The sequence below is a fragment of the Penaeus monodon genome, chromosome 7, assembly GCF_015228065.2.
Source record: "Penaeus monodon isolate SGIC_2016 chromosome 7, NSTDA_Pmon_1, whole genome shotgun sequence".
NCBI classification, from domain to species: domain Eukaryota; kingdom Metazoa; phylum Arthropoda; class Malacostraca; order Decapoda; family Penaeidae; genus Penaeus; species Penaeus monodon.
In genome coordinates this window covers 45,407,040-45,412,617 of record NC_051392.1, presented here as the reverse complement: position 1 = coordinate 45,412,617, position 5,578 = coordinate 45,407,040, and positions in this window count along the sequence as shown.

Below are 5,578 nucleotides of genomic sequence, written 5' to 3'. Positions count from 1 at the left end.
CTACACTTTCTTTAGTATGCTTTGCCCAAATGAAGATGAGATAACACCGTAAAAGATATTTTAAAGTTAAGTAATCAAGTAATTATGCCTAAAAACGGCCTAACAAGGTTTCCCACCATGACCAACACAGTAATAAAACTGCATCAGGAAAGAATAAATAAGTGACAAAATAAAGAGTGGCAGTGGTACTGGCGGTGCCCACGACCTCCTAAGTGGTCGTGACGTAATGCCAAGTCCTTCATTCTCGTGCATCAGGTGGTGATACCAACCTCCCACTGTCGGAGGGGGGGGTCGGAGAGTTGGGGGGGTTGCAGGAGAGGAAGGGGAGGATGGCGGTGAGTCATGGCTGCCTTACTGGCTTGTGTGCGGAAAGAGAGCGACTTTGTAAGGTTCCAGGGGTAGGATGATTGTGTGTGTGTGTGTAAGTGAAATAAGTGTCTAGAAGGAAAAGGGTGCAGTTGAAACATCATACAGGAGAGGAAAACATGACAAACGTATTCAAGATTTGGAAGTGTATGTTCGTTTGTGGCTTGCGCTCAAGGAAGTGTGTTCGTGCGTGCGTATATATGTGTATATGTGTATGTGTGTGCGTGTGCACAGCGAGGTACCTGCGTCGCTGTATTGATTGTTAGGCTCCGCTGGAGGGTAGGGGGAGAGGGGGGTTGGGGGATGGCAGAGGCACGATGTAAACATTCTCAGCTGGTCACGCGGGGCGGGGGTGGAGGGGTTGAGAGAGGGAGGGGTTGAGAGTGGGGGGAGGTGGTGCGGTGACAGGAATGGAGGGGATAGAGGGGGGATGAGAGGGGATGGAAGAGGGAGTCGTGGGGGGACTGGAGTAGAAAAGCGCGTGAGTGGGTAGAATGAAGAGGTGCGAGGTAGATTTTGTAGTATAGTAGCCTTACACGTGTATTTGTTTGGGTAGACTTCTTTGGGAACGGTGGCGTTCCCCTTCATATATGTATATATATATATATATATATATATATATATATATATATATATATATATATATATATATATATATATATATATATATATATATATATATATATATATATATATATATCTGTTTTATTCAAGATTCTTTATATAGCATATTCACAAGATAAATTAATATAGTTTAAGCTTCAGTATCAAAACTCAAATTGCTTAAATCTCGATTCAAAATATTCATTCCATTTGCATACACAAGGACAGACAAGAAGAGCAATAACATCGCAGCTTGGTTAGTTGAAGATGAAGGGTTGAATTCGTCTCTCAGACTGATTTGAGTTCATAAACAACTTCAGCGCGGGCATTCGGGCTCATATACAAAAGCCTATGTCGAGGCATCAAACACAAAATCTTTGGCTGAGATGAAATGGGGAGCTGCTGTTTTTTCTTCATATTCGTTATGTCATTTCTCTAGTTTCCCCTTTAGTGCATTTGAAACCGTGGCTTGTATACTGCAAATATTATAGTCTCGTTCACTCCCTGAGGGGGTTAGGGGACATCTAAAGGGGCGTTTCTTTGTCAATACATTGCACCATTTAGTAGCGTTGCAGTGTTTGTTTTGCAGCGGTTTCAGTCGACTTTCAGTCAAAACAAAATTCACCAGAAGAGAGCTTAAATCTCCATCAGGCGGGAGTTCATTTGAAGATGATAGGTTGTGACAGCGACTATTGACCCGTGATTAGAGAGCTGGAGATTCGAGGATGAATATCTGTTGCCTAAAGCCGAAAGGGAGGGTCATGCTGAAAGAATTTTATATGTAGAAGTGAGGTAGAATGTAAGGCGAAAGGACGAACGAAAGAAGAGAGAGAGTAAATGGTATTAAAACAGAAGAAAAATGTAAAGAGAATCAGAAAGAGAGAAGATATATGCACCGCCAGTTACTGGGGTTGTGGATCTTTCAAGACAGTGCTGTGGCATTGGAAGAGTTCCAGGAATGAGAACGTGGCGTAGGATGTAAATATCAAGTCTAACAACATAGAAAATGTCTGTTGCTAGTCGAGCACTTAGACTCTTTGGAGATTGCTAGAGTGTGGAACAAAATTAGCATGTAAGATTTTAAGAATGTCTGTTGGGTGATATTCCTTTTCACCCTTACAAACAAAATGCATCTATGTAGAAAGAATTGCACATTATATGATATGTACATCAACACATCAGTATTAAAAAAAAAATCACGTAGTATATGATGTATACATCATCTGTATTGTAATATTGCTAAAACAAATAACTAGTTCTGTTATCCAACTTCATGCTACATTAGTTCTGGTATAGCCATTTATTAATCACTGCGGCTAACTATGTGGACAAGCTTCAGTACATTTGATGCATAATTATAGCAATATATTACTATATTGCGTAAATTTATATTATATTCCATTAGTGCGTTAGATAGTGAAATGCGGGTTATGTGACCGTAGACTTTTAAAGATTTCGTCCGTTTGAATTATTAATATTTACCAGTTTAGATATACTGTATATTATGCATATTCATTTGTATGTGTTTTTCCGTGTATGTACGTGTGTGTGTGTGCGTGTGTGTGCGTGCGTATGTGTGTGTGTGTGTGTGTGTGTGTGTGTGTGTGTGTGTGTGTGTATTTGTGTGTGTGTGTGTTTGTGTGTGTGTGTGTGTGTGTGTGTGTGTGTGTGTGTGTGTATTTGTGTCTGTTGTGTGTGTCTGTGTGTTGTTGTTTGGCTGTGGGTGTTTATTTGTGTATGGGTCTCCTTAACCACGTTAGCAAGCCCTTTATTTTTACTCAGTACATTTGAAATAAATGCCTATATTATATAGCATTACGTAGAGAATAAGCATCTTGCCTCTGCTGTTCCTTTAATACCGACACTGTACATATTGTATTAGGTAATCATTATTGACAACTAAATGCAATAATGTAGTTATCCTTTGTTTATGTTGTTCTGAATCACACCCCGGTAGTACGCAGTCTTTCTGTTATAATTAGGCATGCTATGTATGTTCGATTAGCAAGACATTTTTTATTAGTTTATTATTTCGTTTTAAGTACAATTTATCAGGGAGAATACGTGCATGTACGCAAATGAAATAGAACAAGGTAAGAAATGAGAAAAAAATGGCAATCGTGTTAAAATTACAAGATAAACGATGTTAACGCCATTGATAAAAAAAAATCCGGCACACAACAGGTGATTGGCATCCAGAATAGGAAAGAAAGCGAGACTTAATTCAAGGTCGTATAATAAAGACCCAAAATGATAACGGCAATGAAAATACTATTTGTGATACTTATCGAGATAACAATCACCCTTGCTAGGCTTAAGAGAAGACACTTATATATTACAAGCGCAATAATCACGATGATAATTCTACTACGAAACATAAATCATTAATGAACGGGGCGCTCACTCCGACCATAGCCACCAAGACCCTCCTTGACCCTCCTCCCCACTCTCCTTCCGGCCCTCACCCCCATACCTCTCTCTAACCCCCCACCTCCTCGAACACCCCAGACCCCCCTGCAATCCCACGTCCACCCCCGACTCCGCCCTGGATGTGTGGCCATTGCTTCCGCATGGCCCCGGGGGAGAGGCCAACCCAGCTCAAGCGGCCAATTATCGAGCGCCTCGTTGCCATGGTTACCGCTTCCTCCACCAAGGTGACAGATGCAAGCTTCTCGCAAAATCTCGTGACGAGATCTCTCGATCTCATTCTCTTGGTAGATTTTCGTTACGTTTTCCCTATCTTTACATCTTTTTAGGGGTGGAGGTTAAAGGGGGATGTCTTTTATTTCCAACCGAGGGCGCACAAACGTCTCGATCGCCTCGTAACCGGGGTCCTCGCGCGAACGGATCGGGATCACGTCTGGGAAATCCGATTTGCTTTGTGTTCTCCGGCCGGAAGCAGAGGGTGGGTGGGTGAACGCGCTTATTGTGCTGGTTCATTGCTCTTTCCTTATCTCTCCTCTCTCTCTCTCTCTCTCTCTCTCTCTCTCTCTCTCTCTCTCTCTCTCTCTCTCTCTCTCTCTCTCTCTCTCTATCTATCTATCTATCTATCTATCTATCTATCTATCCATCCATCCATCCATCTATCTCACCTTCTATCTCTGACTTGACCAATTTATCTTTTTTTCTTTCTTTCTTTTTCCGACTCGTGAATTTTTATCTCGGAAAAAAGAGTAAAGGGCAAAATCAGAGGGGAGAAAAATGGAAGAGGTAAAGATAAGCTAAGATAACAAGTGAGCTCCTTAAGTTAGCGGTGACGGTAGAAAGTATTCACATTACTTCACAATATTTCCTTCTTCAGATACGATTAGTGTCTCTGGGCTGTTCTATAGTATGGCGTGAGAGAGAGAGCTACATTATAAATTTCTAAATATATAGACAGACAGACAGATATATAAATATATACATTATATATATATATATATATATATATATATATATATATATATATATATATATATATATATGTATATATATACATACATACATATACATATACATATACATATACATATACATATACATATACATATACATATACATACATACATACATACATACATACATACATACATACATACATACATACACACACACACACACACACACACACACACACACACACACACACACACACACACACACACACACACACACACACACACACACACACACACACACACATACACATACATACACGTACACATACACATTCACATACATACATACATACATACATACATACATACATACATACATACATACATACATACATACATACACTACATACATACATACATATATGCACACACACACACACACACACACACACACACACACACACACACACACACACACACACACACACACACACACATATATATATATGTATGTATGTACGTATGTATATATGTGTTTATGTATATATATGCATATGTGTATATGTATATATATATATATATATATATATATATATATATATATATATATATATATATATGTGTGTGTGTGTGTGTGTGTGTGTGTGTGTGTGTGTGTGTGTGTGTGTGTGTGTGTGTGTGTGTGTGTGTGTGTATACTCACACACACATGCATATATATACATGTGCCCATATACGTCTTTTATCAATAATTTCAATTTTCATTTTTTCATGCTAAACTTGTTTTAGTTTTCCCCATCACTACCCTTTGAATAAATAATAGAGAGCCTATGGGTAAAGAGTTAGCGAAGCCGTTCGTGCGTTGTATTAAGTCTCCGTTTCCATCTCTCCCTTGATATACGAATTTTTGAGAGTGGCGGCGAGGCGAAAATGTGGACAGGTCCTCGCACCCAGCCCCCTCCTCCCTACCCCCTTTCCCTCTCTTTCTCTCTCTCTCGCTCTCGCTCTCTCTCTCTCTCTCTCTCTCTCTCTCTCTCTCTCTCTCTCTCTCTCTCTCTCTTTCGCTTTCTCTCTTCTCTCAGGAAACTCCTCCCTCTCCCCCTCTCCCCCACCTCTTCTCTTCCCCTCCTCCCTTCCTCTCCTCCTCCCCTACTCCCCTTGTGACGTGGCCAGCATAACAACCACTCCAGCGACACACATACACACGCACGCACGCTCTTCCCCTCGCCC